We start from the raw sequence: 5,939 nt of genomic DNA, 5'->3' as shown, positions 1-5,939 counted from the left end.
CTTTACCTCCACTACTCTTTTGTAAAACAGGAATATTCCACTTTACCTCACAAGGCTGTGACTAGAAAATTTATTTACTGCTGTAAGATGTCCAGCTACCACTGGAATATTCAAGGCATATATATTTTGTATTTTTCCTTACAAGTGTGTGCTATGTAGAGTTTAAGCTAATGAGTCCCGATGATGATTCATGATGATTCATAAGAGGAACAAATTTGAATATATTTAAATACATACATGTAAAAGAAACATGTGAGGCCTCCCAGAACTCTTTGAAATATAAATGTGAGAATTCCTTTAGGTATAATGCTGGAAGCCTTCACATCAGACCATATTGGCAGGTGCCAGGAAGAAGGAGCCAGCCAGAAAGACTGATTTATGCAGTTTTTAGCTGGCAGACCCCAAAGATTGCAGCACTGCATCACTCCAAACCGTGGGGCGGGTAGTGGGATGCACTCCACTACCACCACCATCTGCTTTGAAACACAAGTAGAAGGCTTATTCCTCTGTATTCTGGACCTATGGACTTTTTTTTTCTTTTTATACCAGCTTCTCCAAGTTTGATTTTCATTTTATTCCCCATTTTATTCCCCTCCTTAGAGTATTATTTACAACTGAATAGCAAAATGTTATAGGCTGAGCTGACAGGGCACTAAATATAGCAGGAGCAAGTTTGTTCCCCACTCTAATCATCTCCTTCTGCTTTTATGCAGATAGTAAATGATGGGCCACAGAGGGAATTGCCATTTGTCCCTAGGAAATGCATGTCAAAGGAGTTTAAGCGCTACATCCTGCCCACACCAAGGGAAGTTAATTTAGGCTTGACGCAGCAGCACTGGCTTTTCCTAGCGCTGAGGAGTTGTAGAAGAGATCTGTTGTCCTTCAGATGAGTGCCACAGAACTCATGTTTTTGAATAGGGTATTTACAGTGGCAAATGGCAGCATTTCCAGCCTGAAGTAACAGGCAAATTTCAGCCAAAAAATTGTGGCATTCATTCACATCATCTCCCTTGCTGACCCCGCTGCCGACATACGCCTCTCTCGGCCTTGGGAACCCGGCCATGCCTTGGCCGGTGGCTCAGCTCTGCCTCACCAGGACCTGGGCCAGCCCCAAGGCTGCCATTTGCTTTGTTTGTGCTTTAGGCTCGCTCCTCTGACTTGCCTCCCCCGAGCCAGCTGACTTGCCTTTGCTTTTTTACCTCTGCCAAGTCTGCTTTTGCTGCCTTCTTTCAGGTCTGGAGCTGTTCTGCTGCCTGCTCTTTTAACAGCTGTCCAAGTGTGCAGAAATAGTTGAACCAACAATACAACTTCGCCAGCTCTGGTCACTTGGGTCCTACAAACTTAAACACAGTGTGCAAAAGTTTAAGCAGCAGCTTCGCTGATGGGGCTTAGCCCCAAATCCACACAAATCCAAGGTAATCTGGAAGCAGCTCACTGCTGCTTCCTTAAAATCAGCGTGAGACGGCTTCAGATGAGACGGGGGCTGAAGGAGCTGGGAGCTGTGTGCGTGCCTTGACAGAGAAAGTTTGTGATCTAAAGGTTTTAAAATCTGCATAATGAAAACTGCCAGAAAGTTTAGTGCAGCAGTTCTGCTTTTCCCCGTGCAGAGCTACAGGGCACAGGTTAAGGCTCAGCTCCAAGAAGCGGGCGAGGTATTGCAATGCAAAGGAGCAGAGGAGATGCTGAGTACAAGGATATCAGTTAAAGTTTCTGTCCAGCCTAAGGGTTGTTTCATGTATTTTATTCACTGGCTGATTAATGTAAAATACAAAAGTATTCTGCCTGGCAAGCAGGGAGCAGAACTGCAGTCTCCACCCTCCCAAAGGATGACTTAAATATGAAGCTATGGTGCCATGCTCTTCCTTTCCTTCTGCCTGACCAAATGCATTTTTAATTCTTTAATGCAAAGAAGGAAGGCACCAAAATGAAGAGCTCTCTCTTGCTCCAGAAAAGCCTCAGACAGGGTAGATAGAGACCTCTCCTGGGAACACCAGCAACTCTCCTACTTCCTTCCGGGGAGTTAAACTCACACGCCCCCTGTTCTAAGTGACCACCTAACCCTGCAGTACAGGAAGAATGGAGCTCCATCCCCTCCCTAGCTGTGTGCAGGAGCACAGCACCAGATCCCATGGCATTTTGTACCCAAGCAGTCTCAGCAGTGACTAGAGCCAAGCCACCAGCCTGATTGCACAGGACCTGTGGGCAAAAGCACAGGTTTAGTCACCCAAGGGATATGAGCTCTTCATGGCCTACTCCGAGAGTTAAACATACTTTGGGAAGTCACCATTCAGTAAGAATTGCCTTATACCCTCGTGAATGTACAAAATACAGATCATGATAGTGGTCTTCCAAACTCAAAAACTGAACACTGTTTACTTCAGTAAAAACACTGTTTACTTTATTCATTACAGGCAAAGCACTTCAGAGCCATTCCTCCTGAGGTGATAAGGTCACTCACTGTGGTGTTTCTGTTGCAAGCTTACTGTGTCCCAAGTCACCAATAATTTCCAGTTAAAACACTTCAGATGAACGCAATGGAAGCCAATGAAAAACAGGAGATTTGTTGATTGGAAATGTTTCCCCATTCCTGCCACCAATGAAAGCAACCAGCAATCTGCTATGTTTGCACGGCGAAACAGAGTACAAACTTTTTAATCCTCAATTCAGAGTTCACCTAAAAGATTTAGGGCCAACTATTCCTCCTTTTACACCAGTGTAAATTTAGGGAAATTTGATCCAACTTAATGTACTACCAGGTGGTGGATTTTGCCTCAGATCTCATTATTTTTGGGCTTTTATTTATATTCAGCCACTGTGTGTATACACATATACAAAGCAGTAATTTTTTTGCCAGCAATGAGAGAGTGGAGTTTGCTATATAAATCGGTATTTCTCAGTCAATATGTTGCAACCCCTGAAGGGGTTATAAAAACCATCTGGGGGCTTGTAAAAAACTGAAAATTTTATAGCAATCTAAAGCAAAGAAAATGTCATTTCTTCCACTCTCCATAGAGCAGCACCATTCTCCTGGCAACCTGTCAAAACCATACATGAAACAATAAATTCTATAGGCTTATCACTTTTACCATAATTTTTTTACTTTAGCTTTACAAAACACGTATGGGAACTGGAAAGCTTTTTTTATTTTTTTTTCTCTGTTATATACGATTTCCAATCTGAACTGCTTGAGAAACGCTGCTCTAAAATTTTTGGCCTCAAAAGGCATTAGATTTCATTAAGGGCCTCCGCCTTGGTCTTCTCTTAAGCTGCTTGTTAAAACTACGGCCTATTTTGTCAAGCTTAGGCTTGTTTGTGTTGGAGCCAGTTTTTGTATTTCACTGTGACTTTCAGCCTGTCAGCTTCCTCTTTAAACCTAAATCATACAGGGAAACATCAACATTTCCCTTTGTGGGAAAAGATGTTTTGCTTCAAGTGGAAAAAATGGATGAGATTTCCTGTATCCTCATTAGCAATGTGGTGTATGGTTTGAAATCTGCCCTTTCTAAGGTGAGATACCATCTGAAGAACCTCTGTGCTTTAAAGTGTAGCCTCACAGCAGATGCAACTTGTCAGTGAATTTTGCTTTCATGTACTCATCTTTCATCTCTGTGCATAGGTACTTATCTATGAAATTAATTTCAGTAGCAACCAAGTGTATCCCACCTAAAGGAATCAGAGAATAAATTCAGAAATAAAGGCTCAGTGTTGTTTTTCTTCCCTGCCAGGATGAGATGGGTCACACAAGGACTGGGCAAGCAGCAGAGCTGGTGAGGCTCTGAGACCCTCAGAGGGATAGGGGAAAAAGGAAGGGATGGTAGTGCTCCCCTTTTGGCAGCTGTTTGGTTGGGTGAGCCAGTCTCATGCAGCTTCACCCCAAACTCCTCTTGGCTTCAACTATTTTTGCCTCATGCTTGAATTTCCACAAATTAGCTGTTTGTTGATGCTAACTACTTAATAGGTGTGGTGCCTCTTTCCAAAAAGTGTGACTAGTTAACTGCTTAATGGGCACAAATTTGATCACTCAAATGACTTGCTAAGGAGGAGAAAGTGATTTCTTGCCTGGGTGGGAGGTGCTTGTGGACAGAGAGAAACTGAACGAGCTCTGGGCTACACGGCAACAACTATAAAGGGAGGCTCCTACTCTTTAGCTCCAGTTTCACTGGATTGGAACTGTGCTGTCCAAACTGGGTGTAATCAAAACTGAGCCTATTTCATGGAAATCATTTGGAATGCAACTTTATCCTTGTCCCATTTCTACTGAACACAGACTGTAAAGTTTCCATGTGCAAAGGACGGCTTCAGATCCAAGCTGAGGCTGTTTGGGGGCTTGACTGTTGGTCTTCAGCCTTTCAGACTAGAACCACGGTTCTGCCCCAAGATCTGAGTTCAGCTAGCTAGTCAGGGTCTGGCTCTTCTGCTGTCTTTCCATAAACCAGATTGTACCAAAAGGATCCTAAACCCACTCAATTATATTTTTCCATGTAGTTTTCATGATTCTAAGCAGTTGGGCAGGAGATCTGACATGGTCTACACAGCTTTCTGTCTTCGTCCCTGAGAGAAAATGGATGCTCAAAGGTTGTCTCTGCTAACGTGAAAAATCATGCAAAAGGCAGGTGGGTTTTGTTGTTGTTGTTGTTTTTAATTAATCTCTATTCTCAACTCAGAAATGGATCTGTGTAGGAAAGATGGTATGAAACATTTTTGGAAAAGAAGCCAAACTTTAATTAAAATAAGAAACTTGAGCTAGTTAGTAAGTAGCCTAAGAAATGTCCAGCAGCTAGTGCTGCCCACAAAGAAGCCATTCCTGGACATCTTTGCTTGCTGGTGCCAGCACCTTGTCTCAGCCAAATTCCTCCTGCCCTGGATGAGGCTGAGCTCCCTGCCTCCGTGTATGGCCACGCTGTGCTACCTCCCTCATCCCTCTTTCCAGCATTTTGGTTTTGCCCAGGCACAGGGGCCCTCCACTGAGAGAGCCCACCTTGATGAACACAAGGCTCTCCACCATAAAGACCAAGAGCAGCTGCCACTGCTGCTGCTCCGGCTCATGCCAGGAGATGGGTTGTTTTGATTTTTTTTATCCAGAAGAGTCCAAACTCCTGAGGGAAGAAATGTGGTTTATTGCATACTCATCCTGTTTCTTCAAAGCTGGACTGTGCCATGCATGAAAAATGTTTTGGAAAATAGGAGCAGAAAGAATGACTTAACAAGGCAGTATTGTCCACTGCCGGACCAACACACTGCCCGTTTCTCAGAAGTCAGCAGCGGCACCGTTTTGGTTTTGGTACGACGAGTAGAAATTGCTTCTTGTGCTTTGTCAGTCGGTGTTAAGGTTCACACGTGCTTTCCCGAGATTACACTACTGTCCTGCCACTTTGCTGTGCCCATGCCTGTGCCATTATGCTGGAGCAGCAGCTTGCCTCAGATCCCTTGCACGGTTTGTGAAGATTAAAACCCCAGTGCCATACGAGGGACCGAGGTCCTCGGCTGAGGCATTTCCTCGTCCTCGCTGCTGGAGGACGTGGGTGCAGTGGTGGGTGATTAGAGGAGGTGCCCCTTTGGCCGAAATTGTCCAATCTCCCACTGGCCAGGAAGGAGCCTCATGGGGGACGCTGCTGCATTTGGCCTCAGTGGTCTCTGTCCCCTCGCCACCCCTGGGCTGGGCACCGGCACTGCTGCCTCGGCTTCCCCTTCTCCCCGCCGCGGCTGGCGCGTCTCCCGCCGAGCCGGTGGGGCTGGGGAGGGTCCCCGGGGCAGGGGCACAGGCCTGGGCGAAGGGACTCCGCGGGGGTACCCGGGGCTCCCCGGCCCGGCACAGGGAGCGCGGGGCGGGCTCGGGCCGTGCATCCCGTGCCCGGGGCGGGCCCGCGGCGCGGGGCGGGGCGGCCGCGGGCCCCATAAAGGGCGGGCGGCGGCGGCGCGGTCCGGCCGAGCCGTGCGGG

Source organism: Lepidothrix coronata, unplaced genomic scaffold (genome assembly GCF_001604755.1).
Source record: "Lepidothrix coronata isolate B3197 unplaced genomic scaffold, Lepidothrix_coronata-1.0 Scaffold97, whole genome shotgun sequence".
NCBI classification, from domain to species: domain Eukaryota; kingdom Metazoa; phylum Chordata; class Aves; order Passeriformes; family Pipridae; genus Lepidothrix; species Lepidothrix coronata.
The sequence above is the reverse complement of the archived record's forward strand: the minus strand, read 5'-3'. Positions refer to the sequence as shown.